A 26950-nucleotide genomic window follows, 5' to 3' on the forward strand; every position below is an offset into this window, starting at 1 on the left:
TTATATATCTCTAGATCTGTTTCTGTGCATATATCTTGTTACGTGTTTCTGTGCATATTGGCAAAGGCATATACAGTACTATATGGACAGGAATTTCTATCCAAATTAGATTTTCATCAGATTAATATGAACTAAAGCAAGCCAGGAGTACATATGGATTGCTTTTCCTTCATGTTAACTTTATTTTCCAGTTACTCCTTAAGTACTTAAAATATCCTTCTTTTACCTATAACCAGAACAATTAAAGAAAAGTAAAATGATATATTCTTTTTACTAATCCCCACTTATTGCAGAATTGTGAATTCATTCATCCCCTGACACCTACCAAATCTATGGCAATGAACTTGGTGAATTAACCTTTTTTGGAAGCGGTTCACAGAATGTGGTGAATCATCCACTGACCAAATGGGTTGTATTCAGATAATATGCTAAGCCAGCCAGTGCTTGAACCACTTTATGTTACATAAAGGCTGCAAATGCTTGGCTTTTAACTGTTAAGCGGATTGAACAAATCCAGCTAATATAACCTAGTTGTTCTGTCTTAGTTTAAATAGCAAACAGCAGTTTTTATTTTGTGCAGATACCCTGGATGTCACACTCCAACCTGTGTGTGCCAGATTTTCTCTATATGTGTTTATGACTGTAGAGATACACCTAGACAGATGCTGCTGAAATACAGGTATCATGCCCTTTTTACCTGCACAAATAGGTGCAGGCAGCAGTACAGTTCTGAGGGCCTGTACCTCCCTTGCTGTGACAGATCAGTATGCAAGGAGAGGCCGAATCTGGAAGGCAGCAATGTGCGTAGGGAGGGGGCCAGCAAGTTTGCTGTGCAGTAGGGCCAGCCCCCAGCTCTGAAAGCCCTCCTGTCTGGCTGCCAGAGGAACGAGTCTGCCTGGTGCCAACAATATTTCCCTTGGCCACAGGCCGGGTTGCAAGGAACACAGAGCCCTTGTACCAGGTTCACGCTGGCTGCTCCTCTCCATGAATCTCGCCGGAGTTGCACCTGTAGGTGGAACGGTGGCTACAAGAGGGCTTTTTCCTTCTGGAAGTTTCTCTTGGCCTCGTCTAAGTCCCATTGTTTTAGGTACAGGCCCTCAATTGGTACCCAGATCAGCCTTCCTTTCTTTTATCACTGCAAGCCTGCTTATAAGGTAATATTGGGTGGTTAGAGCAGCCTACTATGCTTTAGCTTTCAAAGCAGCACAGAAACTCAGGGTCTGCGTTCACATAACAGGCCAGTCTGCGGTGAAATTTGTGCTGAAATCCACTTCCATCTTTGCCTTTCCTGGAAAGCAATAATGTCTGTAACCTAATGACATACAAGGAAACCAGTGATAGTAACTGTTTGGAACTATGGTGTCATCATGGCAAAATAGGTGATTTCTAGACAGGTTTCTAATACACTGTAACATTTTAGATTCTACTTACCGGGAAGTTCTTGTGTTGTTTTTTAATTAAATATCTGCAATTAATTTGTATTCTAAGTAATGGTACCTGATAGAACTGTGTCAGTGATTGATTGCTTGTTTAGGCTTTGGGAGTTTTGTACATTCCTCTTTTTCCCCAGGTATGTGTGAAAGGATATTGTCCAGATTACTAGTCTGAATACAGATTCCATATACCTTTTAAAATATTTTTTTAATCTCCCTCATTTTTATAAATAACTCAAGGCAACAAACACAATACTCCATCCTCCTCCTATTTTCCCCACAGTAACAACTTCTGAGGTGGCTTAGGCTAAGAGAGTGGTTGGCCCAAAGTTACCCAGCTGGCTTTCATTCCTAACACAGAACTAGAACTCCCAGTCTCTTGGTTTCTAGCCTGGTGCTTTAATCACTATACACACTGACTTCTCTTCACAGTTTGCCTGCCTGTTTCCCTGCTTACCAGCCAGCCAGTCTAGAAAGTAGCAAATCTTATACCAGCAAAATAAGTTGTATACACTATTAAAAGAAATGTTATGTAAAATTTGTGTGTGTGTGTATAAAAAAAAGTTTGGTTTGATAGTTAGGGAACCAGACTAGAAACCAGGAATTGAATTCTGTGAGTAGTCCTCGAGTTACGGCTGTAATTGACCCCCACAATTACAGCTTTAAGTCATGGTGCTATGATCCACTTTACCACCTTTTTTGGGCAGGTATTAAGCAAACAAAGCGGCTGTTAAGTGAATATTGGAGTTGTTAAGCCAACTCATTGTTTGCTATTGGGCAGTTCTTGTCAGAAACCACAAGTAATTTTTTCCGGCAAAAATTTCATAAATTGCATGTGAACTGCAGTCATGTGACCTCAAGATGCTGCAAACAACTTTAAATGTGGGCCGGTTTCTGAGTGCCCAAAATGCAGTCAAATGACCACGAAGGAGCCCTGGTGTTGGAACTTCATTAGTCCCTTTTTTCAGGGTCTGTTATAACTTTGATTGCTTGGTAAGTGACCAGTTATAAATTGAGGACTACCTGTAATCCTGTTTTAGGCATGAAAAACAGCTGGGTGACTTTGGGCCTGTCACTCTCTTTGCCCATGATGACAATCCTTAGGCAACAATTCCTGTCACAGCCAATGGATCGGCACTAGGCTAGGAAGAAGTAAACATTCTAACCTAGCTATTGTCTTAACATGTTTCGTGAACCTGGTCTTCAAGTTAAGCCAGAATATGGTTTATTCATTTAGCTGAAATGTGCTATGTGAACACAGCAATTAAGTTTTACTAATTGGATTTGTGTGTGTGTGTGTGTTTGTGTGTGCGTTCAAGTCAATCTTGACTCCTGGTAACTGCCTGGAGTAGTCTCTGCAGTTTTCTAGGCAGGATTTTTAGAAGTGATTTGCCACTTGCCTTTTTTTTAGAGCTGATAGAATGACTGGCCCAAGGTCACCAACTGGCCTTGTGCCCAAAGTGGGACTAAAACTCACAATTAGCTTCTAGCCCAGTGCTTTAATCAAGCTGGTTCACTCCCAGACTTAATGTTACTATATTGTGCAAAGTTAATCCCTGCCCTGTTAGGATTCTGCATTGCCCTAAAGAAGCCCTGATTGGAGGACTGCAAGAACAAACACCGGTAAAACTACTTGTCCTAAAACATATTTTTTTCTTTTTCCTGGTAGGTCTTTGCTTCCTTTCTCAGAGGGGCGTGGAAGGCAGGCCGTTGTCCCTTCAATAACATCTGATGGTCTACAGGTGGCTCAGGCTTTAGGATTTACAATGGATATTCAGCAGGTGAAGTTTTATATTTTCATGTGTGAAAAAGGATCAGCTAGATAAACAATAAATTAGGAACTATATTCCCTATTCTACTATTTCACTGCCCATTGATATATTCACAGTATCTTCTCACTTTCTGTTATGTAAAGTTACTTCCCCTCTAAAACTTTTAGAAGTTTTAGAGAAGAAAATCTAGCTTTCTTAAAGGTCAGAGTCACTTTCTGTGTGAATCAGCTACTATGTTTAGTTTATAAACAGAGTCCTCTGATCGAGATAAGCTGGGGAGGTGCTCATGCTGCTCCTTCTTGCTGGTTGGACCCATCTTGTGCTTTGGCTCAGATCGTCTCGGTCTGCTAAGGCTGGATTGGTTGGCAGTTCTAGGGTCTGTAGTCCAAGTTGTCTGAAAAGTAAGAACTTTGCTCCAGAGTATTTGTTTTGGCTGCCCTCTTTTTAAAAACCACAACAACTTTATTACGTTTTTTTAAAAAAAAGACAAAACACAAGAGTAACAAAAACAAGATTGAAAAGGGGAGGAGGAGATCAAAGGACAAAGAAATTAAAAAAGGAAAGTAGAATGAAAAAAAATATTAACTTCCACTTTCTTCACTACAGAGACAAATGTTTAATAAAATAACCTCTTTATTCTAAATTGAAACAAAAATGTCACATTAGCAATGTACAAACTAAATAGCAACAAAAATCTTAATAGCAAAGTAATCATTTATTCTATCTTTCTCAAATTGGAAGTCCAACATTTGGCTGTCTTATCTGCCTTTGAGGTGCTTTATCTTTTTTTGCTAACATATGCTTAATTTACGTGGACATGGATAATACTGGTATTTTTTCAAGTTATTCTTATTGTACCTGCTACAGTTAAACTGTTTTTGAGACTTTGGTTTGGTTTGATTTAAGATGCTGAATTGTACAGAATTATGATGTTGTGTAAACAATCGTAGTGGGATTTATAACACAGACATCTGCAAAAAGGGAACGGGCAGTTGTACAACAAGTTGTGAGAACCTAGCAATTGTCTTGCCAGATTGTTTTAACCTAAGTGTTACTTTATGTGGCTGCAGCAAGCGAATATTTTAAATTCAACTTAAGACGTTGATATGTTGTTGGAACTCAGCTGCAGAATGTGCTACTCTTTAAGTTTTATACAAGCTGTGGGGAGAATTTATGCATGTAGGAACTACATTGATGTGTTTGTGCAGGTGTGTGTGTCTGTGTGTGTGTTACAGCAAGACTTCCTTAATCTATCAGCCAGAGATTATACAAAATATACAGAATACAGGAAATTTGAACCTATATACAGGTAGTCCTCAACCTGTGACCACAACTGATCCCAAAATTTATGTTGTTAAGTGAGAATTTGTTAAGTGAGTTTTGCCACATTTTACAACTTTTCTTCCCACATTCGTTAAGTGAATCACTGAAGTTATTAAATTAGTAACACAGTTACTAATTTACACAGTTACACAGTTAACAGTTTACACAGTTAAATGAATCTGGCTTCCCCATTGACTTTACTTGTCAGAAAGTCATAAAAGGTGATCACAGGATCCCGGGATCTGCAACTGTCATAAATATGAAGCAGCTGCAAGCATCCACATTTAAATCACGTGACATGGGGAAGCTGCAATGGTCATATATGTGAAAATGGTCAAAAGTCACTTTTTCAGTGCTGTTGTAACTTTGAATGGTCACTAAACGAATTGTTGTAAGACAAGAATAGACTGTATTTGTTGTAAGTAGCCTATGAAAACAAAACAGAGAGTAAAAGCCTTCTCACTCTCCTTCACTCCTAGATGCATCTGACTCTTTGTTTCAGTTGGATGGTTTGGAGCAGTGAGGCAAATAGAATTTTTTATTGATCAAGTGTGATTGGACACACAAGGAATTTGTTTTGGTGCATATGCTCTCAGTGTACATGAAAGAAAAGATACGTTCATCAAAAATTCTAAGGTACAACATTTAATGATAGTCATAGGGTGCAAATAAGCAATCAGGAAACAATAGCAATATAAATGGTAAGGATACAAGCAACAAGGTTACAGTCATACAGTTATAAGTGGAAGGAGATGGGTGGTGGGAACGATGAGAAGATTAATAGTAGTGCAGACTTAGTAAATATTTGACAGTGTTGAGGGAATTATTTGTTTAGCAGAGTGATGGCGTTTGGGAAGAAACTGTTCTTGTGTCTAGTTGTTCTGATGTGCAGTGCTCTGGTATGCAGTATAACATTGGGTGAATAAATTATATTTAAGAATCATTGAATTATATTAAAAATTATATTGAATTATACTAAAAATTATATTAAAAATCACCTTAGAGATCATCTACTCCAACCCCTGCTCAGTATCTGTCGGATATCACAGATTGCCACTCAGCCTGTTCATTTCCAGTGCGGGAGACTTGTGCATCATCTAGTCCACTGTTGAACAGCTCTAACTGTTAAGAATTTTTTCCCTAATGTCCCACCAAAATCAACTTCCTTGATATTGAAGCCTACTGGGCCCCCTGCCCCAATTTTCTGGAACAACTTTGAACCATTCTGCTCCGTCTTCTGTGTAATGGCCCTTCAAATACTTGAAGACAGATGTAATGTTTTCTTGCATTTTTCTTTTCTCCAGGCTAAACATATTCAAGATCTCCAACCATCACTTGTATGTTTTCCCCCTAGATGCCTTATCATCGGGGCTGCTTCCTTCTGAATGAGTTTGTGAATGTCTTTCCTAAAATGCAGTGCACAGAATTGGAGACATTGTTCTAGGTGTGACCCAACCAACTCAGAATAGAAAAAATGGTGACTTTGCTTGATCTAGACACTCTATTTATTCAGCCCAATTTTATATGTTTGTGTAACGTATAAAATTCTGTTGATGCAGCCTAGGTCTATATTTGCTTTTTTACAGCGGTATTACACTGTTGGCTTATATTCAACTTGTGCTCCACTATGGAACCTAGGTTCTTTTCCCAAGTTTTGCTGCTCTTTATGGACCATTTCCTCCCACTCCCACCAATTCTGTACTAATGCTTAGATGTTTCTTGCCCAAATAGGGGTCTTTGAATTTATTCCTTCTGTAACTCATCTTGCTGGTTTCTATCTGCTGTTCAAGTTTATCAAGATCCTCCAAACCTGGGGTCTCCAACCTTGGCAACTTTAAGCCTGGCGAACTTCAACTCCCAGAATTCCCCAGCCAGCTTTGGTGGCTGGGGAATTCTGGAGTTGAAGTCCACCAGGCTTAAAGTTGCCAAGGTTGGAGACCCCTGCTCCAAACTATTTGCTCTGCTCCCATTTCTGCTGTAAAATTTAAAATCGTGTTTCATCCAAGGCATTTATCAATATGCTGAACAGCACTGTTCACCCTGTGATATGCTACTCACATCTTCCTTCCTGCTTGACACAGAGCCATTGGCATGCACTCATGGGGTATGATTGTGTAATCAGTGTATCCGTCAAGCAGACCAGCCCACATATTGCTGTCTTCTCTACTAGAATCTCATTGCAGATATTGTCAAAAGCTTTGCTGAAGTTAACCCTGGGTAAGAATGTTATGAGAATGTCTATGCAGATTCTCAGTCTGTTGTGACCCAGGCCCAAGTAGGTAGTAGTAGATGCAATCAGTTCAAAAAACAAACAGCCGTTATTAGAACAGCTGAGATATAACTCATGCTCAGCGTAGTCCAAACTAAATCAAAGCAAATTCTTCATAACACAATTCTTCAGTCTTATCACCAACCTTGGTCTAATCAGGCAAACAGCCAAAGGCTTTTCTTGACAAAAGTTCAAAAGCAGAAGACACCGACAGGAAATAAATGCAGCAAGACAAAGAGCAAGGCTATCAATGTTGTTTTCCAGCAAAGAGCCCAAATGCCGTTTCTGGTCTTCTAAGCCTTATGGGAGGGGCCAATCATCTCTTGGCCCTACTCCCGAGTTGTCCTCTTTGCTTTAGTGTGCATTAGGAACAGGTTCCTCCTGTTCCTCTGCCTCACTACTGTCAGCCTCTGGAGGCTCCAGAGTCTGCACATCACTCCCAGATGGCTCTGGCCCCATCTCTGCCTCCAACGCAGAGCCCTCATCTGGGCCTTCCCCAGCCTCCAGGACTGGCCCATGTTCTTCCTCAGACTCATCGCTGTCCGACTCCATTGCCAGCTCCGCAGGCTGCTGGCGGACCACTCATCCAAGTCATGGTTATCCCAAGGGTGTTTTTTCAACACCAACTTTCTTTGTTTTTGACTTGAAGATGTTTCACTTCTCATCCAAGAAGCTTCTCAAGTCAAAAAACAAAGAAAGCCCAGTTGCCTCTTGAAAAAGCACCTTTGGGATAGTGTTATACGATGGTAGCCAGTATGTGCTCTGCTCGCAACGTTCTCAAATGAAGGCAGATATTTTGCTTTTACTAGCAGTGATGATGTTACCTAGTTGGGTAATGAAACATTTGCAAGAAAGCGAGAAAGCTCCAAGAGAACCAAGGACCCCTTAATTATGCTTTTAGAGTACCACATGTAAGCGATGTTATCAGAACAGGTTTGTTTTTCTGCCTTCCTAGATTCCACTCTGCAGCTTAGGAAGGGAGAGAAAGAATTGCCGTGACATCTCTCTACAATAGTTGAGGCTTGTTCCTGGAAGGGAGTGATCTTGGGAAGTGGATTGGGGGGAATTACAATGATAAAGTAGCACAGGATTATGGGGTGCGGTCACATAATTTCAGTCAATTGAATCACCTTGGAGATAAAACATGGGAACTGTATTTCTCTATATAATTAAGTTTTATGAACAATACAGGCTTTAGGGATTGAATAATCCAAAGTGACCTGCCTGTTCCCATTAGTACTTGTGAATGAATCATTTTTCCTGTGTAAAAGCAACAAAGAGTTGTGTGTTGCTTTTCCAGCTAGCACATTTATTATAGCACAAGCTCATTGTGTGATGGCTACTTTATTTCTGGTTTGGCTACATTCAGCTTGGGAGTCACACCAAAGCCAAACTGGATACATGAGCTGATCTTGTTTCATGCAGCTTTAGCAAGTCAGCAATATTATTTTGTTATTTAACACACAGACGTCTTGCCAACAGAGAGGACTGCTCTTGTTTGACATTTCCAGAGTCAGAAGACTGCTGCTGAAGAAGGGCTGTCCTTCCTTCCCTGGAGAAACTGGCTTTGCATCTTGATCAAGACCTTCACATAGCTGATTAATTAGGTTACTCTAGATCAGTGGTGAAATCCAATTTTTTTTTACTACTGGTTCTGTGGCTGTGGCTTGGTGGGCGTGGCAGGGGAAGAATACTGTAAAATCCCCATTCCCACCCCACTCCTGGGGGTAGGATATTGCAAAATCTCCATTCCCACCTCACTCTGGGGGCAACCAGAGGTGGTATTTGCCAGTTCTCCGAACTACTCAAAATTTCCGCATCAGGTTCTCCAGAACCTGTCAGAACCTGCTGGATTTCCCCCCTGCTCTAGATCCTGTAGAAAAAAAAATCTGCAGCCGGAAAAAAAAGGAATGGGGCAAATGGAGGATAGGTATAGGCAAATCAAGCACCCCCTCGAACATTTTTGGGTATAAATCACACACTCCCAATGGCTAGGAATTGTGTCAGGTTGCCTAGCCCTGGGATAGGACTTCCTGAAGAGATAGAATAAGAATAGGAATAAGAATAAGAATAGAATAGAATAGAATAGAATAGAATAGAATAGAATAGAATAGAATAGAATAGAATAGATTTTTTTATTGGCCAAGTATGATTGGACACACAAGGAATTTGTCTTGGTGCATATGCTCTCGGTGTACATAAAAGAAAAGACACCTTCATCAAGAATCATAAGAATCATGCTTGTGCTTAATCCCTCTTTCTAGAGTAAGGATGAGAGGGGTGGATTTGTATTCCGTCAAAGGGAAGGAGATTATCCTTTCCTCTCAAGAGGCTGTTCATTCTGAGCTACCAGTATGAGGGTCTCTGTCTCCTGGCTCTGGTTCAGAAGACATGGGTTTCCTCTTTGCTTCTGGGATGGCCTGGTCCCCCTGGTGGATCCCTCGTGGGCCCAGCTTCTCATGATCCAGGCAGGGCCCAGCTTAGGCTACACGGGTGCCTATAATTAAAGACCCTAATCACCACCAGGCGCCCTCCCCTGCTCATACATCTGGGCACAATTTAATGCTGGCGACGATGAAGCCACAAGGGACAGGAGTGTTTTTGGCACGCGGTCCTGTCTGCAGTCCCCGCCTCTCTCTCTCTCTCTCTCCAGGCCCGGCTTTGTCTGCCAAGAGGGGATGGTGTAGTGGGAGGGATCGTAGCCATCTCGCAGGAACAGCCGTGGCTGTCAGTGAATTGCTGAGCCCCCAGAGGAACTTCATGAGGCTGCCTAAACTTGGGGCGTGGCAATTTTCTTTTAGATCTCAGGGATTGGCGGTTTCCTGCTTCTGAGGATGGGATTCTTGAATGGGAACAGAGACTAGAGCCACTGCTGTCTGCCGGGAATTTATTGGCAGACGCTATTCTGTCTTTTGTGTGCCTGGATTTACAATTCTGAAGGGACAGTGAAGGTTCTATTACTTTACAAATCAAATCAATATGCAGTTTGCTCTTTCAATATTTGCTTCACGTGTCCCCATGTTCATCAGTATCCCTGTTGTCAGTGAAATGCTGACCTCAGGCTTGCCCCATGGAAGCAATTGAGCTCAGTGCCAGGAGGCTAGCTAGGGTGGCAAAATCTGCAAAAAGAACAATTGGGTGTGTTAACCATCTGATTTCGTTCTACTCCACAAACACATCCAAAGACAGGGATAGCGATGAACATTTGCTATTCTCCCCTCCAGTAAATCTATGACTGTACACTATGTTTAGGGAGCCTTGCCTACAGGTAAGCACAAAACTGTGAGTAAAGATGAATAGAATTGGGTTGCAGTGAAAATTGGTTTTCTGAACAATCTTGTTGGTTAAGACCACATTTTCATGTATAGGCCCCAGAGATAATCTTGGCACTTTCACACCAGAAATCAATCTCCCTTTAGCTGATAATAGTCAGGGCAATTTTCCAGAAGCTTCTTATTCCAGGACACTTCCTGGGGTATATCAGGATCCACTTTTGTTCCCTCTGCCCCCTCCTTCTTCTCGCTCTTTCTCTCTCTCTCCCTCTCCTCCCCCCCCCAACCTCCTGACCCATCTCACCCATCTCCAGGTCCAGGCCCCATTAGGCACAAAGGGTCTCTCTCGATCCAGGACTGACAAGTGTGTGAATTCTCTGCCCAGACGACCAGCTGAGGGAGTGGGGAGGGGGTTGTGTAGGCCATGACGAATGGCTGCTCCTAGATCCTGAAAGGCTCTTGGGGCTGGAGGCTGCTGTCTGCTCCCCAAACAAAGCTGGGTGCGGGGAGAACTGAAGGGGCGGAGGGTCTCTCTCTCTCTCTCTCCCCATCTCCTGCTCATTGAGATGTCAAGCTGAAAAGCCCCCATTGTTCACCCGTCGCTCTCGCCCGGAGATGGGACCAACATGCTTTGCAACTCAATTTAGCACTAAGGTTACCGGGTTGTGTGTGTGTGTGTGTGTGTGTGAGAACAGGAGATTTCCCCCTCTCTTTTATAGTATAAGCAAGTAAATGAGTGCTCCCAAAGGTCCCAGGTTCTCTTTGGGTGCTCCTCACTGGATGAGAGGCATTAAGTAGCAGAGCAGGGCTGATGGGACGAGGCTTTCCAAAGCAGGATTTCTAAATGGCTAATCTATCAATCTGTAAATTGGGCTGGCCACTTGATGAAAAATGCATGCTACTACAGGGTGAGCCTCTTTACTTGAGGGTAATTCGCTCTAAATGGATTCTGCCAGGATTAAAAATACATCCGTGACTATCCAGGCCCAATTCAAGGGGGTGGGTGACGTTGGCCATCAGCACGCAAAAACACCTTAAATGTCAGGTGTTTGGATGCGGTAGTAGCCATAGCTGCATCACTGCATTTTAGGAGCTTCAGTGATGGTGGCATCTCATGCCACACAACCAAAAACCTTTCTGACATCAGTGGCATCACCATCTTTTTCTCTGCTGGAGTTGCTCTTCTCCTCAAAGAAATAAGGTGCAGTAGGAAATCGGGTACTTGTCAAAAATTTTGGACTGCAATTTCAAAATCCTTTACTGATGATTGGGACTGATGTTGAGCTGAGAGTGCCGGATGGTCTACCTACGTCATTGGGACATTAATTTTCATATTATTCTTTACTCATGCTCCCCTCAGTTCCAGAGTCCATCCTGTCTATGGAAGTTTTTTCTTAAGTAAATGTCAATTTCCTCCCCAGGCTTTCTGAGTATTTTCAGCATTAGCCTTCCATGCTAATAAAATAGAGTTTTCATTTATTCTATTGATTGGTTAGATTTTCCCCCCCGACATTTATTCCAGGAGCTCAGGACCCATGTAATATTCTCATTCTCCAATTGTGTCCTCATAACAATTCGTGAGGTTGGTTGGTTTGGTTGAGCACTAGACCGTGATGGCGAACCTATGGCTGGTTGGATGGGGAAGAACAGGCTTCGACTCAACCCCTCCAAGACTGAGTGGCTGTGGATGCCAGCATCCCGGTACAGTCAGTTGAAGCCATCGCTGACTGTTGGGGGCGAGTCATTGGCCCCAATGGAGAGGGTTCACAACTTAGGCATCCTCCTGGATGGACGGTTGTCCTTTGAAGAACATATGACAACTGTCTCCAGGGGAGCTTTCTATCAGGTACGCCTGATACGCCAGTTGCGCCCCTTTTTAGACCTGGATTCCCTATGCACGGTCACTCATGCCCTCGTCACTTCCCGCCTGGACTACTGCAATGCTCTCTACATGGGGCTCCCCTTGAAGAGCACCCGGAGGCTCCAGCTGGTCCAGAACGTGGCTGCGCGGGTGATAGAGGGAGCGACTCGAGGCTCCCATATAACACCTCTCCTGCGCAAGCTGCACTGGCTTCCTGTAGTCTTCCAGGTGCAATTCAAGGTGTTGGTTACCACCTTTAAAGCGCTCCATGGCTTAGGACCGGGTTATTTACGGGACCAGGTTATTTACCGCCTGCTGCCACCTATAGCCTCCCATCGACCTGTGCGCTTCCATAGGGAGGGCCTCCTCAGGGTGCCGTCAGTCAAACAACGTCGACTGGTGACCCCCAGGGGGAGGGCCTTCTCTGTGGGGGCACCTGCCCTCTGGAATGAGCTTCCTCCAGGATTACGACAACTTCCTGACCTCCGGACCTTTCGTCGCGAGTTGAAGACGTATTTATTTTATTTATTCTACCACGCAGGGCTGGCTTGAAATAATTAGTAATTTTAATAGGGGTTTATCATAGTTTTATTCTTGTTTTTAAGTTTTAAATTTGGCCAAATTGAATTAGTTTTTTAATATATTTTTAAATTTTATATTATATGTATAACTGTGTTTTATTTGGCTGGAAACCGCCCTGAGTCCTTTGGGAGAAGGGCGGTATAGAAATCAAATAAATAAATAAATAATAAATAAAAATAAATAAATACGTGTGCCAGAGGTGGCACGCAGAGCCCTCTCTGTGGGCAAGCGAGCCGTTGCCCCAGCTCAGCTCTGCTGTGCTTGTGTGTGCATCTTCTATCAGCTAGCTGGTCTTCGGGTCTCTGTCGCGCATGAGCGGGGGGCGCGCACATGTTGGGAGCAGTACATGCGTGCATGGGGGCTGGGGCACACAGGGGGGGCCATGTGCGCATTGCATTTTGGGGGTGTGTGCACACACATGCATTCACAACTGCATGTGCGCGCTTTGGGCACTCAGTCCGGAAAAGGTTAGCCATCACTGTCCTAGGAGCTTCATGGATGAATGGGTATTTAACTTAGCCCTCCCCAGGAATATATGAGTAATCTAACCATCCGGCATATAATACCAGTGCAAAGTGGCTTCAGGACCTGAGAGCAGATCACAGCAATCTCCCAGAACACAAACCAGTCACCATCACAGGAGCAGACATCCAACGGCGGGTCAAAAACGTGAAGAGCTGGACAGTATCTAGCTCAAAAATGAGCCACACCTAGTGACTAAAGAAACTAGTAATAGTACTTGAAAGCCTAGTAGCACAGAAGAACCATCTACTAGCAGCAGGCCCCCACTCAGGCTGGTAACACAAGGCAGGACTGTGCTGATCATGAAAGACTCCAACAAGGGAACAGCACTGTTCAACCGCTGCCCAATAGTCTACCTTCCCACAACATGGAAAGTCCTATCAGGCATCATAGTAGTTAGGCTACAGGACCTATGAGCCAATATATGAGCACAGCTCAAAATGCACTGGGAACAACACCAGAGCTCAAAACACCAGTTGCTCATAGAGCAATTGCCCAAGACTCAAGGTCTAGACAAACAAATCTGAGCACAGCTGGGATTTATTACCGGACAGCATATGACTCAATGCCATGGATCTCTAAATGTCTGCTGCTATACAAAATCAACAAGATGCTAAGGACCTTCCTCAAGAACTCAATGGGACCATGGAAGACAACACTGGAAGTCAACTCAAGACAGTTCACAAGAAGTAGCCATCAAGTGTGGCAGATACCAAGATGATGTACCCACTACTGTTCTATATAGGCTTGAAACCCATCAAAAGATAATCAAAAGAACTGAATATGGGTACAAGTTCAAGAGTGGAACTCTAATCCAACAAGGATGATTTTAAGTTGTAATCAAAGAATGAATGATACATTGACTTGCTGATCCAACTGAAATGGACCTTTAGTGTGGACATTGGGATATCATTTGGACTGAAGAAGTGTGGCCAGATAGTAATCAAGAGTGGGAAGATTATTAACACTGATGGGTGGAACTATCAGTGGGCCACATAGCAGACATACAAACCAGTTACAAGTACCTTGGTATCCTATAACCACATGGAAATCACGATACGGAGGCAAGGTAGATTGCAACATCCAAGTACAATCAAAGGATAAGAAAGATCTTATCCTTTGAGGATAAGGATAATGAGCTCAATGGGAAGAATAAGATCCATGCCGTCAATTTGAATGAATTGCCAGTCATCAGATATCCTGCCAGTAGAGTGAGTTGACCAAAAGAGGACATGGAAGCTTCCACTATGAAGACACAGAAGCTCCTCATGATGTACAGAGGTTTCTACCTCAAGTCCAACACTCAGAGATTGTACATCAGCCAGAAAAAGAATGGGCAGTCTGGTGAATGTCAAAGCCACTTTCCTGGATCAAACCTACAGCATCTATAGATACATCAGTAAAATGACACCAAAAGATGAGCTGCTGAGAGAATTCCTGAAGCAGCAGCAGAAATGGGAGGAAGGCCAGGCAGAGGAAATGCCATGACAAGATAAGACACTGCATGGGAGTGTATCCTTTTGAAAGATAGTTGAGGTAGCAAATATTGGGAAATTCTGCTAGTGGCTGGACAGGGATAGACTAAAAGACAGCAATGAGGCATTTATTATAACAGAACAAAAATAGGCACTAAGCATAGGAGGAGGGGGGTCTACCACACTATATAGGACCCAAGGTCCAGAATATTTTAAAATAACTCAGAGTGGTGAACACACAAAATATTCCTTCCTCTATTTTCCAACGACAACCTGTGAAGTGAGCTGGGCTGAGAGAGAGAGTGACTGGCCAAAGTCACCCAGCCAGTTTTCAGGCCAAAGGTAAGACTAAAAGAGTCTTCTGGTTTCTAGCCTGGTGCCTTAACCACTAGACCAAACTGGTTCTATGAAACTATTAGACCAGCGGTCACCAACCTTTCAGAACTCAGGGATCACTAAATTCATAATTTTAAATCCCGTAGACCACTAATATGATATGCCTAATGACCAGCTAGGTGGGCGTGGCAAGGTGGTCATGTGACTGGGTGGGCATGGCCAACTCAATGTCACTCACGTCGAGGGGCACCTTGCCAGCCTCTACTTGTTACTTCTCACCTGCCCGCCCGGGCTCTTTAGGGCCCAACAGGAAGCAGTTGTTGGAGCTAAGCAGCCACCACGAAAAAGAGTTGGCAAAACAGTTGGCTCAGTTCAAATTGGATCTGACCGAGAAGGAGGCTTAGCAGAAGCACTTCACTAAGGACTAGGAGCATAGGCTTTCCAAACAGAGGGAAGACCTGTGGGAGTGCAAGGCCATGTACCGGCGCCTGGCAGCTCAGTGGGCTTAGATGGTCAGCCAGTTCCAGGGCATGATGCAGTCCCACTAGAACAAGGCCCTCCGGCTCTTCGCCACCAGTGGCACTTCCCTCCAGCCTTCGTCCAAAGCCCCGCACCAGAAGGCTGAAGCAGACCCCAAGTCAGAATTTCTGCCCCTTCCAACCCACACAAAAAGATCCCAAAGGGGTAGATTCTCTGCAGCAACACAAACGTTCATTGCACGTATCTGGCCTAGGGGCTGTAATTTGAGGACCCCTGATTTAGTGCAATATAAAAAATGCAAATAATTTTTCTGGGGACCACCAAAATTTTCTCACGGACCACCAGTGGTCCACGGGCCACCAGCTGGTGACCACTGTATTAGACTATGCAGAGAGGACTCGGAGGCAGACCAACACATAGTGGCAGGGTGTGATATCCAGGTAGGAACTGTATACACTGAATCACACAACCCACTAGCTGGCATTTGTGTACAAAAACATTTGCACAGTGTATGGGCTAGACCTTCCCAAGTCAAGATGGTAGAATCCACAAAAGGTTGTGGAGAATAACAGGGATATGATCCTGGGGACTTCAGACAGACAAGTACTGGTCAATCAACCAGAGTTACAGTAGTAAACAAGGAGCAGAAGACAGCAGTGGTGACAGCAACCTCAGGAAGAAGGAATCTGAGTATCTGGAGAAGTATCAGGATCTGAAGGAGGAACTGAAGAGGATGTGGAAAATAAAGGCCAAAGAATCCCATTGGTGGAAGGAACACTTGGGGCTGTGACTCCTAAACTGAGAGAGTGGCTCCAACAGATCCCAGGAATAATGTCAAACCTCTCTGTCCAGAAGAGTACAGAGCTAGGAATAGCTAAAATGCTGCGTGTGCCCACACACAGACACACTCACACCCTCCTCAGGAAGAAATCAGAGATAAAGAAAAGTGGATTCATTTTAGATTAGATTAGATGCCTTTTCTGAGCTCTGCAAGCATAGCAATATTTGGCTATACCTGAATATATATGGGGTTTTGGGAACAATGTGGAGAAATGCTAATCTACATTTAGCTTCTAGTGCAGCAACTTGCCTTTGGAAGCCTATTTTCAAGAGTTTCTGTCACCATTTCCTGTGTGACATTGACACTGCTTTACACTAAGGAAAGTACTGGGACCTTCTCTTTCTGAAAGACAAATTTTCTTTGCTGTCTACATTAAAACCAGGGATGGCATAGAACTTCAGACTTCAACCGATAGTTGTTTAGATCAGGGGTCTCCAACCTTAGCAACTTTAAGACTTGTGGACTTCAACTCCCAGAATTTATTTTTTATTTTTGTCACACAGTATATATAAGCATTTTTTAAAAAAATTTACATTTATATCCCGCCCTTCTCCGAAGACTCAAGGCGGCTTACAGTGTGTAAGGCAATAGTCTCATTCTATTTGTATATTTACAAAGTCAACTTATTGCCCCCCCCCCCAACAATCTGGGTCCTCATTTTACCTACCTTATAAAGGATGGAAGGCTGAGTCAACCTTGGACCTGGTGGGACTAGAACCTGCAGTAATTGCAGGCAGCTGTGTTTTAATAACAGGCTTCTTACAGCCTGAGCCACACCGCATGTAATAACTATACAATATATAAGCATATATATATGAGTATGTAATAACTATATTAATTGGATATAATGAAAGGAAACAATAGGACAGGAATGGTAGGCACGCTTATGCTCTTATGCACACCCCTTACTTACTTACTTACTTACTTAATTACTTACATACTTAATTCTGGGAGTTGAAGTCCACAAGTCTTAAAGTTACTAAGGTTGGAGATCCCTGGTTTAGATAGCAACAGTTACATTGGGCTTTGACCATCCTGCTGTTTCTTTTCAAACTGGAAATATCAGATAACAGCATCTACAGGGACAGGTCAAGGTAGTGCTACTCTTCTAATTTTTTGAATAGTTACAAAGAATCACTTTTTAAAGCATACCTTCCTTATTACCACTTTCTGTTTAAGCCTGTCATTTTATTAATGCTAATTTTACAGCTCCATTTTTAACATAAATATTCAAGAATATTGAAGAATTGTATACCAGCATTTTCAGAATTAAGATACAGAAACCACAAAATACATCTTTCTGGCAAAGTTATTTTAATAATGGGTTCTTTGGACAATCTGCAATTTTGTCCTCAAAAACATCCTGGCAATTTAAAGTAATTTTTATACAACATACAAACTGAACATGTAAAGCAGTTGCAAGTGATTAAATATAAATTAAACGCTTATGAGGAAAAAGTGGCTCCTCTGGGCAATTCCACATTTTTTTAACCTGTGCACACTGCACACCACCTGTAAGAAGATCACAAGGAGGGAAAAAGCAACGAAGGATGGCAAGGGAATTATATAGCCATATGTTGCTTTTTTAGCAGTGTTTGGATCACATCGGCAATTTTCCACTGAAAGTACCTGGAGGCAAAATGAAGCTCTGGTTGGTTCATTGGCAAACCACAGGAGGCATGAAACAGTAAAAGGCGGATGTGTGTGTTTGTTTCCTACGCTCAAATGGGTCTAAGTTTCTCACAGCTTTGATCCCTAATCCTGAATGTTGAGGATTATAATGGGAAGAGACAGTTTATTACCACAATGTGAATGTAGTAATGTGCATCTTTGTACCTCTGTAACAGACAGGGCATTTCAACCTTGTACTCTTGGTAGTGTAAGCCAGGTTCTTTCTCAATATCGAACATGTTTTGGATAGCTGATATCCAACATGCTTTTCCATTCTTGCAGTTTGTTTCTCAATTCACACAGGTCCCTTGTGCTAGCTTTACAGTGCTGATTTGGCTTTCCAGTCTATGCTGGCCAAGGATGAGGTGAACATTAGCCCAACACCTCTGGGGTGTCCCAGGTGGGGCGAAGTAGCCACAATCCTTACACCCCCTCCCCTGCAGAGCAGCTTTTGGGACAGTTAGCAGCTGGGAAAGTGCCCTGACCTTTCCCATTTCTAATGGACTGAGCCAGCCCCAGTGACCAGTAGCCAGCGGCTCCTCTTCAGCTCCTTTTTCCACATGCCTGCGCAATCCGGGCTCTCCAGGGAAACGCTGTAGGTGATTATGCTAATCCTCCTTCCCTCTCCCACCAAGCTACCAGCAGAAATTAAGTGCTTGCTCCATTCCTGCCAAGAAAAGCCGTGTTTCACTGGTCAGGCCCCCTGTTCCCAATGCATCGACTGCAGCCCTCCCCCTCCCTGCCCAGCAGAAGGAATGTTTAATCCAGCCAGCCTATTCCAGTCACGGACAGGAGCAGGAACTGTCTGATCTGCCTCTGAGAAGAGGTCAGGCCGCCCTGGCGTTTAGGAGAAAGGGGGGGAGGGCCTTGCACCCCAGGAGGCTCCAGAGTGGAGGAAGAGGAGGGAAGGGTGCAGAGACTTCCAAAACCAGGATAGCGGATTTGTATACAGGAGTGGGGATTGATGCTGGAACATCTCCACAACAAAATCTAACAAATCATTGGAGGTGGGTGGGAGGAGAGGCGAAGGAGATGGAAGTCATGCAACACCATCAGTTGTTTCAAGCTAAATGTAAATAAAAGCCAGGATCTCAAGGAAACAGAACAGGAGTTGTGGATCATACAGTAGACAAGCAATGGAATGAGGATCCAGGACTAAAGAGTTTGAGGAGTTGATTTCCTGTAGCATTCTCAATAAAGTACTGTATGTCAGCATTTCCTAATTGGAGTGTTGCCCTTCTGCCATATCTGGAAGACACCTTGTAGAAGAAGGCTGAGCATATTTGTCTTAGCTGCAATTTTCTAGTAAACTGCTGAATGATGTCCCTGGATTTTTTGTGCAACTGCCCTACGCTTAGTTATGTTTGTCAAAGAGAATCGCTAGTATATCTTCAGAGGCATGGAGTATCAGTAGTTGAAACATTCCCAGTGAGTAACCTTAGGCGCCAAATTGGCCAATTCTACTCCAGACAAGTGAAAGCAGGCATTCAGGGGCCCTTTGGTTACTAAATAGGGTCCTATTGCAGATTCCACAGAAGTACCCTCACAAAGTACCACTTGCCTGACAATATATAATCTATAGATCTATAATAGTTTCTTACTAAAATACTGAACTGAGATACTCCTTTTATAATCCCACTGAGTTTTCACAGTTAAATTGCCTAGTTGGGCCTCTGGTGGCTTGTTGCTTAAGGACGCCAGTATGAGCAGCCCAGGCCACAAAGGCAACCTCAGCAAAACCTTGGCATAAACAGGACCTCCAAGGTCTGGTTTCACTTTACTCCAGATGCAGCAGCTGCAGTTTGATCAATTCAGGGAGCTCAGCCTGCTCCCTTTCCGTTTTGAGGCTAGAATGTTAACTCCCCGGCCTTTTCATAGGCTCTGGTGTTTTAGAGGCTGGAATTTTGTCAGGGACATTCAGGATGTGGATGCAAGACCATTGAAACGCAGCTGAAAGTTATCCTGCATGCCTAGCTGAATGGCATAAACAAAAACAGGAAATGTAGGCAGCTGGGGTAAAAGCAAATTCAGAACAACCGTATGAATTAATGTCAATGGCCACAGTCTCATGCAAACTTCATACAGGCACCTGTGTGATCTATTATAAATGTGCGCTCTAAATATTCTGTTAAGAGCCAAGAAATATGGCAGATACTACTGTGTATCACTTTATTCTTTCTTTATTTGATTTAATCCAGCCATAATCTTGTGACTTTTGTTGGTTACACTTATCACAGTAAAAACAGCCAACAGAATTAAAGCAAGCTGTCCAAATCACGAAAAGGAGACGAGACAAAAAAAAAACCAAGAACACCACAGCTGATGTTTCTAAAGGGTTCTATAAAAAAAGTCATTTTGAATAACTTCCTAAAACCTATCTAGGAGGGACCCATTCTGATTTCAGTTGTGAGTCAATGTGTAGCAGAGCTATGGAAAAGTATGTAGTATGTAGCAGAGCTATGGAAAGGCAAACTCCTTCTCACTTTGGCTCCCTTGATACCTCAGAAAGGTGGGACCAAAAGCAGCTCCTTCCTACTTGATCTCATAGGTTGGGCTCAATCTGCGTGGAGGTCTGGTGGCTTTCATTATTGGCATAGGAACAGTAGGACTTGCAGACCTGAGGGAGTAAAACACATTTGGAAATGCTGGTTATCGGTTAATAGATTCAGGGAAAGGAGAATCAGTCCAACAGCAACAGTAGATACAACTATATGTGCCTTGTGGGAAAACACTCGTTTCATTTTCTTCAGAGTGGATGTATTTGATTTAATTGCTCTTTCTAGATCCAGATGTGGCTGGCAGTTTTATTTTAATCCAATTTCTGAAAGATTTCTGATAGAATATTTGTAACTCAGGATTTGAACTGTGGGGTCCTTGGTGCATTTTTGAGCTTGGTTGTTTTCTTGCAGATGCTTCATTACCAGATTAGTTCACATCAGTGCAAAAGTTAGTGCTGTTTGCTCTCATTTTATACTCTAACGGCTTGCCTTGTCAATGTTGGTGGGAATGGTTTTAGTGATTCCTTGGTTAGGCTGTTGTTTACCATTAGCTTGTTTGTCTGAGTTGGAAATTCCTTGATTAGAGTATTGTTTACTTCTTGGTTGTTGGTCTAGTGTTAATCTTGGTGTTACTCTGCTCATCCAAGTGTTGATGGCTGGTGAGGAAGTAGTTTGGTCGTTTTCTACATTGAAGAGTATCTTTATATCGAGAATAGGAACATTACTTTGGTAGGGATATTTAAGCAGAAGGTTAAAACTTATTTTAAGTCCATAACAGAGATATTATTTGGCTTTGACACCTTCCTAATTCACTGAACTACAGTAAGTAGTTGGCGGTATTGCAACATTATCAAACTTGCATGACTCCCTTATTATAGCCAATCTTGATAAAAGTGCTTTTTGCCTTCCCATGGAATTGATTTCTTGGTCTGATCTACCTAGCAGGGCTGACATTGAATGTTCCTCTTTCATTGAATAGCACTGACACTTTCAATTAACTCCACATTATTATGATTAAGATTTGAAGATAGAGCGTGCGTTTGATGCTATTGGCAGCTAATTGGAATTTTCATTGTCCTGGCACTTGATGTTATCTATAAATTTGGTCTTTCAATTGATCACCTCCCTCCAGATAATTCATGAATTATTTAAGTAGGTACTAGTTCAAAGATAATTCTTTGGGTCCTGTTTGTTTCTTTATATTACGCTTAAGTCCTAGATTTAAGTCCTAGAAAGAGCCTCCCGAGAACAAGTTTGGTGTAGTGGTTAATGCATTGAGTTAGGAACAAAAAGACCCAGGTTCTAGTTGTCTCTTATGCAAAAATGCCAGCTGGGTGGCAAGCCCACCCACCATCCTGGACAAAGGCGCTGGCAAAGCACTTCTGAGAAAATTGCCAAGAAACGGTACGGATGGCTTTGTTGCTTTTTGCTTACCCAAATAAACATTGCTCACAACAGAGTTTTGCTTACCAATTGGTATATCAACTTATTGTGGCTCACTAATCAGAGATTTGCAGCATCAACACATGAAAATGAAAGAATAATAATGGGCAAATTCTGACTTCCTACACAATGGAAAAAATGTATGCTCTGAAGCTGTTAGTGATCTAAGTTCTTGTGCCCTGGAATAGCCTGTCAGAGAGCTAAAAAGGATAAATGTAACCCAGGATATAATGTTAAGTAAGATCTAGAAGCTTGTTCAAGACCTAAATTTTATTGAATTGATTGGCAACTGATACTGCTATAAGCAGTGGACGTAAAGAGATGCCTTTAAAGAAATTCAGGATTCTCACAATTCACTTCAAAAAAGCAAATTTCTAAAAATTAGAAAATTGGTAAACATTAAGCTGAAAGGGAGATTCAAAAAAGTAATATCTCTCCACAATCCATGGAGTTTAGTCAAAATGCTAACAATAGAATCTGTTAGTAAATATGCTGAGCTAAGGTAAGATATTGCAAAATCCAAGGGACTAATGAACATCTTAGCGATGCATTAAAGCAAAGAGTTCTTCCTTGAGCTTCTGTTGAAAGTAGGATATACCGTACATCCAATAAATAAGAAAAAAAGAATTAATGGCTGAATGAGAAGAACCGAAAGAAACAAACTGGTAAAACAACAGATACAGGAACAATTTGAAGTATATGAAGAACAACAAAAATTGAAATATATTTGGAATAGGAAACTGACAAGAAGGGTATTGGATAATTACAGTAGGGGAGGTGGAAGGGAGGTTAAATATATGCTAAAGGATAATAGGAAAAGAGCAAGGAAAAATAATTTAGTCTTTACATCTGTCATCAAAGGCGCAATAGATATGCCTAAACTGGCTTCTTAGAACAGGGGTGTCAAACTCAAGGCCCCGGGGCCAAATCTGGCCCACGGGCTGCTTAGATCTGGCCTGCGGGGCTGCCCTAGAAACAGCAAAGGACTGGCCTCTGGTGCCTCTGCCAGCAAAAATGGAGTTTGGGAGGGCTGTGTGCAACCCTCCCAGGCTCCATTTTGAGCTGCGACGGCCTCTACCACCCTCTGCCAGTGAAAACGGACGAGCTCCGTTTTCACTGGCAGAGGATGGCAGGAGGCTGTCACAGCTGAAAATGGAGCTCCAGAGCCCATTTTTGCTGGCAAAGCACTTGGGCCATCCCAGATGCCCCCGACACAAGTGATGTCAAACTGAGCACGCCCACCCTGGTGACGCCCACCCCACTCCCGAGGTCATGATGCGGCCCTCAATGAAATCGAGTTTGACACCCCATCTTAGAAGGAAGGTTGAGCAATTTCAGATAAATAGAAGTAACAAAATATTTAAAGAGATGCCAAATTAACACATTGAAAATAAATAATCCTAGGGTGAGAAAGTGCCCACCAAATAGTTTTCTAAAATTTAAATATGTGACCCCAATTTTTAAAAAGGAATTGAGTCATAAATTTTTTTTATAAAACAGTTTAATATCTGTTCTGAGAAAAATTGGTGAAGGTATTATTAAAGTAAATAAACATACAGAGAAAATCTGTGTGGTCACCAGAAGTCAACACTAATTTAACGACACATAATCGGTCAATCAAAAATAAACAGAAGCATAAGCCTTGATGGAAAAGAGCTCCTTTGATTTCTGCAAACGTAAGACTTGTCTTTGAGACCTTATCGGGGGGTATCAACAAGTATGTAGAGAAGGCTGATGACCCAATAGATGCTGTATACTTAGATTTACAAATAGTTTTAACAAGGTCTCTTAGCAGAGGTCCCTGAACAAATGCAGGTGTTATGGGATAAGAGAAAGAATTTTTTAATGGATTGGTGATTAGTTAAAAATAGAAAACAGAGAATAGAAATATGTTAAGTAGACAATTTTCACAGTGGCAAGGTGTGCATATCAGGATCTTCTGTGTGGGGACCAATATTTTTTAGCTTGTACAGAAACGATCTGTAGAGCAGTGAAGTGGCCAAATTTGTTCATAATATCAAAATATTCATTTGATATTATAAACAATTTGATATTATAAAAAAGAGATTTTTGTAACAAGAGTTTGGTGCTCCAAAATTAAAACGAGCTCCAAAAAAGGTATATCCAAACTAGGAAATGGCTTTGGATAATGCAGTCAAGTACTACTAAGAGCTTTGTTTTGAGACTACACAGTGACAATCAAAGCAGACAAGTATAAAGTCATATTTGCTGCATCTGCAGTTTTATGCCTGACAGCCCTGTTTAGAGTAACCTTGGCAACTTTCAGGAGGGATGGGTGAGACAAAGCTCCTTCAGGAATGCCAAATGAAAGGGTGGATTTCTTAGCAGAAAATGTCTCTCATATTCATTCTGCTCTAGATGCCAGTTGGACAGTCTAAAAGTGATGAGTGAGGAAGTGTCTCATGCGGTAACTTGCGATTCCTTTGAGCCTCTGATGGACAGAGTTGCTGTTTCTCAGTAAACATTTGGGCAATTCAGGAACATTGGTCCCTGTATTATAATCCTGGGTTACAATCCTCTCCAAAGGATTGGTTTGTAACCCAGGAGATGCTGTAGAGCCGTGATGGCGAACTTATGGCATGTGTGCCAGAGGTGGCATGCAGAGCCCTCTCTGTGAGCACATGTGCCGTCACCAGCTGCTCCAGTCTGCGTGACCAGCTGGCCGGTGTGCATGTGCGTGCCAGAAACCCAAAGATCAGGTGGCTGGCATGTGCATGCGCACCAGCCAGCTGGTCTTCGGGTTTCCAGCACTCCGGCTCGCGCAAAGACCAGGCAGCCAGCGTGCATATGCGTACTGGAAACTTGAAGATCAGGTGGTCTTTGGGTTTCCGGCGTGCCCATGCATGCGTGTGTTCTGGTTTGGGCACTCGGTGCCGAAAAGGTTTGCCATTACTGCTGTAGTCTTGGAGCATCATGAATCAGAGATGGAAGCTATGGATAGAGAAGCCTTTGCCTGACATCAGCTGATGTGCCAGTTACTACCCTATCTCAACCAAAATGACATGACAAGTTACTCCTAATCTGATAATCTGTTAAGATTCTTGCAATGCACTTTGTGGAGGTTGGCTTTGGCAATCACCCAGAAGCTACAACCTAATGCAAAATATAGTTGCAAGATTGCTGATGGATTTACCTTGTCAATCGAGAATAGCACCTATTTCAGACTGGTTACCAGTAGGTACTAGGACCATTAAAGGTGCTGGTAATTACTTATGAAGCTCTTTAGGGGACAGCAGTGAAAACTAATGGCAATGCCTTGCCAGAATAGTATCTGCCATTTGCCCACCTAGGGAGGTTGTTGAAGAGCTCTCCTTTGTGAGAATAATTGGACATGAAATAGGCAACAGACCTTCTCAGAGATGGCCCTTAACCTTATGGAATATCTTACTATTAAAAATATGGCTGCTAGCAAGTCTTTTAGGAAGCAAGTTTAATCATTATTGTTTTAGCAAATTTTTGGCCTTAAATTCTGTTCAAGTGACCATCATAGTTATTTGATTTTTAAATTATATTTTGAAACATACATTATCCATGAATTGTATGGATTCAATTAAATATTGCTAAGTAAACAAGTAGATACAGTTCAGTGTAGAGAGGAATGAAATGATGCATGTTGGCACAAAACACAAACAAATTCCAATCTTTTTATCTGAGCTGGCAGTGAATGATTAGGAAAGCCATCTGGAGTTATGGAAGTCATCTCAATAAAAATGTCAACTTGGTGTGCAGCTACTGAATAAAGGCAGATTCCATACCCGATATCATTAAGAAGGGAATAGAACATAAATCTAACAAATGTAGTAATGTTTTTATAGAAACCACATTTGGGAGTGTTGTACACAGTTCAATCAGTGCATTTTAAAAGAGGGAGTATACATCAATGTCAAAAATAACTTTGTATTTGAAAAACTATCTGAAACAGAATTTAACTGAAGTTGGTAACATTCATGGATTGTAATTTCACATATGGGTTTCTACTGCATTGGAAGCTTGGATTTCTTGTAACAAGATTTTCAGATCTAAATTTGATTTGATAAATAAGAATTTAGATAAAAATATATCTTAGAAATATATCTTCTTTGACTTACGATTTAATTACCATATTTTTCGGAGTATAAGACACATCTTAGTTTTTGGGGAGGAAAATAAGGAAAAAGTTGATTGGCAGGTGGATTGGCCTCCCGAAATACCCCCAATCAGCTGTTCCCAGAGGTGAATTTTAGCAACAGGTTCCTTGGTTGTGAGCTTTTTTTGCTTTTTTTCCCTACCTCTGAAACTTCTGAAACTCTGTTTCAGAAAAAACTTTTTTCTGCCTCTGAAAGCCTCCGAAACAGCTTCAGAAAAAATACGGTAGGCTAGTTATTCTTCATTATTGTATACTACTTTGATAAATTGAATATTCTAAAGTACATTCATATAAAAGTTTAATATGCAGCACTGATCTGACATTACCTTAATTTTTTTAATGTAATCTTATGCCAATGTTATTTATGATATGTAAGCCACCCAGTATTGCTTGATAGTGAAATGGGTGACATATAAATTTGATAAACAAGTAAAATGCTTGTAAATCTCTATTTTTGCTGTTTTTGTTACTTTCCTGCTTTTTTCCTTCATTGTTTTTTTAAATAATTAAAAAGGATGTTATATATAAAGTTGCAAAAAAAAGAAGGCAACTAAAATGAGGTGAAACTGCTCCTCTATCAGAAAAGCCTATAGCAACAAGGGCTGTTTGCTTGGATAGCGAGTAAGAGGAGATAGTGTATATTAAATCATATGGGCATAAATACTGTGGATATTTCTTATACATAACAGTGTTAGAATTTGAGGTCATCAATTTCAAAATAAAATGTAGGGAACTTTAAAACTTCTTTGCTTCTACTGCAAACCTTTGTGGTTACCCAGCTTGGATAATTTTAAAAGGGTATGGGTTAGATAATCATTGTTCCTAATATGCATGAGTACTTATTACCTCCTGAATCATAAGCAATATGGTAAAACCATGTTTATTTGGTAAGTAGCACAATTTCATTTAAATACCTCAGGTGGATAAATATTATTTAAAATCTCAATGCTACCACCCCAAAATAACTTTTCTTTTATTGATATTCTCTCTTATAAGCTCTTTTCCTGTGGCACATACCTTAGGGC

General features: G+C 42.0%; 1 protein-coding gene across 1 annotated transcript in view; it reads left to right on the forward strand.

Annotated features, from left to right (window-relative positions):
- The first annotated feature begins 2303 nt into the window (after positions 1 to 2303).
- The window catches only part of LOC131193143 (uncharacterized), a 35163-nt gene continuing 10516 nt past the window's right edge, over positions 2304 to 26950 (forward strand). Inside the window, exon 1 of the mRNA XM_058173036.1 lies at positions 2304 to 3214. The gene's annotated coding sequence lies outside the window, so the exon portion shown is untranslated. The remainder of the gene's footprint in view (positions 3215 to 26950) is intronic.

The sequence above is a fragment of the Ahaetulla prasina genome, chromosome 2, assembly GCF_028640845.1.
Source record: "Ahaetulla prasina isolate Xishuangbanna chromosome 2, ASM2864084v1, whole genome shotgun sequence".
Lineage (NCBI taxonomy): Eukaryota > Metazoa > Chordata > Lepidosauria > Squamata > Colubridae > Ahaetulla > Ahaetulla prasina.